The 6,000-nt window shown below is 38.8% G+C and overlaps 1 pseudogene; it reads right to left on the bottom strand.

The window, feature by feature from the left end:
• Positions 1–3,410: 3,410 nt before the first annotated feature.
• LOC141579062 (large ribosomal subunit protein uL16-like) overlaps positions 3,411–6,000 on the bottom strand; it is a 28,516-nt pseudogene continuing 25,926 nt past the window's right edge.

The following is a 6,000-nucleotide window of genomic DNA, read 5'->3' as shown; positions in this document are numbered from 1 at the left end:
TATACAGAATCTATTACAAAGGGAATTACTGGATACAAACTAACTTCTCTACAGCAGAGTTACATACCCATAACCTCCAAAGTAGTTTTATATTGGAAAGATTTTTAAAAGATGCTGAGATACAATTATCAGGGAAAGAGTATGGAAGAATTCCAATCTTCAATAAAGACAGCTAATCTTCCTTGGTGAAATTGTTAATTCCAGGGCTAGAGCAGAGAATGCACAAGATGAGCCTGGGACATCCTGTGGTACTAGAAAGACAGTCAATCCTCAAAAAATGATGAGCCAGAAGCCTTCTTGAAGGGGTTCCCTAGAGCCAAAACTAGAGTAATTACAGCACAAAAAGTAATGATGCTAATAGATTGAATCCATAGACTAAGAATCTCTTAGTATATTTGATATAAGTAAAATAAAAATCCTCAAGGCTATTCTGATATAGATTTAATAATTGAACACATAACTAAGAAAGGAAAGCTTTTCTTTTTTTTCCTTTTTTTTCTTTTTTTGATTGAAAGTAGATTTATCCAGAGAGATACATTGAAAGGCAAGAGAAAGGCCACGAGGTGTGGGGGTTGGGTGCTCAGATTAAAAGTAGGTACATACTCCATAGACAGAATTCGGGCTGTCTCCAAAAGGGGGGGGGTGGCCTCAAAGGCCCCGTGTTGCTGGTTTTTATGGGCTTGGTGGTGAAAGCTTTTCTTTGTAGGAGATCCAACCAATAAATGCAGAAGGAATGATGGAAACAGAAAATCACCATTTGGCAAACACCACAGTAATAATATCATTTCAGGTAAGAATCACCAATGAAAATAAAAATTAGAGAGTATGATGAAAAATAAGATAATTACCTGGTCACAAAGTGTTTGCCTACAGAACACTTATTAATTACAAAGGAAAAGCACAACTACAGCAGACAACCCCAATTGTATCACCTAAACCAAGTGAACAAATTAGCATCACTGGTAATTGTACAAGTCAGTAGCACGTGCCTCCTAGTAAGCTTAATAACGTCACTTGTAGAGTTCTCTTAACCAAAAATGTTTAGCATTCATTGAATCATGGGGAAACCACACAAATCCAAATTGTTGGGCATTCTACAAAATTACTGACCAGTACTCTTCAAAGTATAAGAGTCTTGAAAGACAAAGAAAGATTTTGGAATTGTTTCAGATTACAGAAAACTAAGAGGGGACATGACAATTAAAATGCAATTGCATCAGATCCTGGACAGAGGGAGGACATTACTGAGACAACCGGTGAAAACTGAATACAGGCTGGAGACTAGGTAACAGTACTATATCAGTGTAAGTTTCCTGATTTTGATAACTACACTGTCACTGTGTAAGTTGTTAACATTTGGGGAACCTCAATGAAGACTACATGGGAAATCTTTGCAATATTTTGGTAGTTTTTCCTGAGTTTGACAAAAAAAAAAGTAAAACCACCAAAGAAAAAACAAAGCTAATAAATCAGAATAAAGTCTTGCTTTTATATCATATCAAGTTATTTCTGTACCTGTGAAGAAACTGTTACTGTTGACCCAGACGTTCATGGGGATAATAAAAAAATGACATGTGCTAGGGCAGATATTCAAGTTAAGTAACTTAAACTACCATTGCTTCTTGCTAAAGGAATGAGAAGATAAAGAGAAGCCAAGAAAATCAGAAAAAAATCTTATATAATTTCTGCCAACATTTTAATAATAGTTTTCAACTGGCTGCAGTATTACCCCCTTAATGACAGTTGAAGAGGCTTTGTGAGTCAGTAACTAAACACGACTGTAGCACAATGGCATCACAGTGGGGTAGGGGACCAGAAAAGCACAGGGCTCTCTCACCAATGGGTTGTCTTGTCCAAAACAAATACTAATGGCACCCTGACTGACACACACCCCTAGAGGAAGGTGGAGAAGTTGATCGCGGGCAACAGTGAAGAGTGATTTGTTACCACTGTCCCAGGTCAGTCTGAGAGGCCCAGATCTGCAGAAACTCCTGCTCAGGAAGGGCCAAGGGCTTGTCATCAGTCACACACCCCTGCAGGCAATCAGCTGTGACTTTAAACTGAGCTCTCCTGTGCTCCTTGAAGTACGAGGAGGGAAAATGTAAAGCAGAAGACTTTCCTAGCTACAGCAGGTAAGACACTTTTTCAGCACTCATGGGTGTGTAGCATGTACACCAAGATACTCACTGCAGCATTTTTTATACTAAAAAGCACTGGGAACAAGTTAAACATCCAGTAAGTAGGCTATAACATACCTCACCACTGTTCCAGGAGAGCTGGGGTAGGTTTAGCAGCTCTCTTGTTAGTAAACACTAAGTCACAGGCTGCAGATGTGCTGAATTTCTATCAGAACAAAGAATTTTCATCTCTAAAGGACTCACCTTTCAGATAAGGTTGTATGAGCATATCTGTAGCGCTCAGCTCCTGGAGGTACAGCTCCTGAGTCACAGGGCATCGGCACCTTATTTCAACAGATAATCCAAAAAAGGCTGCATAAATGTACAACTCCCAGCAATGGGGAGAGGGGAGTGAAGGAGCACAGAGAAAGACAGGTCCCTCCTGTCACTGGTCACGCCCAATAAGGGACGAGAGCACAACTACAGCTTTTGTAACTAAAACACATCAGGAAAGCTGTGAGCCTGCCCCAAGTTGGTGTTAAGGAGCAATTACAGAAAATACAAAACTGTGGAAGCACAAACTTGGGTTAACAAACTTTGATATTGTAATGATTGTTTAACGAAATCATATTCTCACCTTTATGTAAACACATAAGAAATGTATAATCAAAACCCATGCTTTCTGTGTTTGTCATTATACTGCTCCTTCAAAGCAAAATGTCCAAAAGCACAAAAGACTGAACTCTCAGTGCCAGTCACCGCCTTAACTGAGGGATTTCGCTCAGCTGCCTTGAAGCTGCTGTGCTAGCAGGGACCCGCTAACTGTCTCCTCGCCGTGAAAAGCAGAGACATGCTTTGCTCACTTTGCTTAGTTCAAGGTCACAGACTCAGGGCTGCTTCTGCTTATGGAAAACCATAGCTCATCCCTCGCCCTAACCGGCAGGACGTGCTTGGCTTACCAGGCGCAGGTGGATAGTGTAGGTCACTCCTGCTCACAGAAAACTGACCTAGCCCTCAGCTGGGGGCAGCTGGGCTGCTTCGCGTGCTTAGATGATTTCTGTTCATAGTATGGAGACTCTGTGGTGGCCTGGGGTTTCATTATCAATTATTCAGAAAACTGCAGCCTTGCTCATGATTGTTTGAGGCTTAAAATAACCATTTGTATTATCAATATTGTAACCTTCTAAGTATAAATTAAGATTATAATGTTTTTGTTTTTCATGAACTGAAACTGCTGACCGGCATCCCTGCACATACACCATACCCCTTACACATTCCTATGTTGTATTTCACTGTGATTTATTTTTTGACTATTCTCAATAAATATGAGTTTTGGAACAGCTTGGGAGTTGGTCTCTGGCTCCCTCTCACTCTCTTTACCTGATAAAGTCTTGAGAAAATTCACTCTTCTACAGTGGGACTTTTGCTGGAGAAAACCCATGACAAACAGAACTCACACAAAAATATAGTGATCAAGAAAAAAATGAAATTTTCATGGCTGTACTCACTCAGTTCAGTCTAGTAAGAAATCTAACCTCACAAAGTCCTTTTATATTATCTTTTGTTTAATTTGTAAATTATTTTTATGTAAAGACTGAAGCAATGAACAGGTGTTGTTGTTGTTGTTTTGACAAATTAGAAATTTGTTGCAACGTAAGTCACCAAATCACTGGGGAGGGTACAGCTCAAGTAGTAGAGTGCAACCCCCAGTGCCGCCTCTAAAAATGAGGAAACCTAGTTACCTCTTCCCACCAAAATAAAAAATACTTCTGTAAACCAATAATAAATAAATAAATTTTTAAAAAATCATCATATCATCCATCTTCTCCCTCACCAATCTGAAATGCTGCCTGCGATAAATACCTATGTATATTGGGGTCTCTTTTTCAGCACTTTACTCAATTCATCCTAAAGTGTTGTTGTTGTTGTTGTTGTTGTTGTTGTTGTTGTTGTTGTTGTTGTTGTTTTGACAGGAAAGTAGGATTTATTGGTGGTTGTGTGGAAGGAGGGGACAGCACCAAGGCTCTCATGAGTGCAGGGCCTGCCATTTGTCCAGGGGGCCACGATTTGGGATGTAGTTGACCCCGCAGCCATCCGGGATGAGCCACTTTTCTGCCACCATGTTTTCAAATTCATTTGTGTTAAACTTGGTAAATCCCTACTTCTTTGAGATGTGGATCTTCTGGTGACCAGGGAACTTGAACTTGGCCCTGTGCACGGCCTCAATCACATGCTCCTTGTTCTGCAGCTTGGTGCCAATGGACATGATGACTTGGCCAATGTGGACCCTGGCCACCATGCCCTGGGGCTTTCCAAAGTCACCCCGCATACCTGTCTGGAGCATTCAGAGGAAAGCTGTTCATATTCATCTGACACCATTTGGCCACAGAGTGGAGCTCATCCACTTTTGCCTTCTTCCGCCCCAGGTCAAAGATGCGGATCTTAGCATCAGGGACACCTCGGCAGAAGCATGGCTTTGGGTGTGGCTTGTTCTTACAGCACTGGTAACACCAGGCGGGGTGGCGGCCCATGGTGACACCAGGATCTTCAGTGGCGCACAGAAGGGGAAGAGCTAAAGTGTTTTATTTACTATCATTTCATGATACTTTTTTATATCAGAAATAGTCCTTTTGAAGATTGAAAAGCACACCTAGAGGCTTCAGAATGCAAAGCTTCTTAAAGGGCTAATCCAGAAAATAAAGTCTGGAATTCTATTATTTCTGTTGAAAAAGAAGTTGGCATGATTTCTCTCTCCTTTTTTACATCAAATGCAACATGGATACAGCAGGGAGGCCAGGAGCTTGGAAACACCTAGATTAGCATCAGGACCCTGCTCTGGTTGCATGATCCTGGGCAATTACTTAAATTTTCTTATCTTCCATTGTTTTCACCTATAAACAAAGTCCAAACATCTGCACATTGTTTCCTTTTTCCCATTTATATCCCCTTCTCTCTTTTTCTAAGTATAGGTAATCACATTTCAAGTGGATACACATCTTAGAGAAATTATCCTGCAGGAAAAAAAATGAGAATGTTCTCAATGTACTATTATGAAAAGATTTCTAAGATATACTGTAATTTTTTAAGTCTATATACTGTGTTCTATTTTTTCATATAATGGGAGAAAAATGCCACTGTACATTTATATCTGTGTGTGTATATGCAAAAAATAGTCGGGAAATAATTTTTAAGTTTATATAAAAATATTTCCTTTTTAACAATTTCAGACATGTCAAAAGGGGAAAAAGATTGACTCTATCTGGATTTAAAAAAAAAAAACAAACAGAAAAACTGTGGCCCCAGAAAAAAATAACCGTGCTAACCAGAAAATGAATGGTTTGAATGAGTTCCACATATCAAAGGCTGACTCAAATGAGGTGCTTTTTCACATTATATGAAAATGGATGTCTCTGTTTGACATTATGGTCAAATCCAGAAGTTTTTTCTTTGTTTTTCTATAATGTTTCACTTTATTCTTTTCTAATTCTACAGACTAAATATCTACCTTCAATCTACTCTTTGGTTTGTAAATAAAGTCTTTATTCTTAAAAATTTAGATCATTTAAAAATGAATTAAATTGATGAAATTATATATATCATTTACATAATCTATATTCATATGTAGCACATATTTTAGAAATAACAAACTACAACACAATGGAAAAGAAGGGTGGAAAGGAAAGTAGCAAAGACTTTTAATGCGAACTAGGCATCTTCTATTTTGTTGTACAAGCAATAGGGAGCCCCTGAAAGTTTTGACAAGAATGGGACATAATATGAAGAAAGAAATGTTTTTGAAGAATGAATGTAATCACAAAAACTAGATTATTCATAATAGCCAAAAATTGGAGAAAATCAAAATGACCATCAACTGAAGAATGAA

This window comes from Camelus bactrianus, chromosome 1, assembly GCF_048773025.1.
Source record: "Camelus bactrianus isolate YW-2024 breed Bactrian camel chromosome 1, ASM4877302v1, whole genome shotgun sequence".
NCBI classification, from domain to species: Eukaryota; Metazoa; Chordata; class Mammalia; order Artiodactyla; family Camelidae; genus Camelus; species Camelus bactrianus.
The sequence above is the reverse complement of the archived record's forward strand: the minus strand, read 5'-3'. Positions and strand labels throughout refer to the sequence as shown.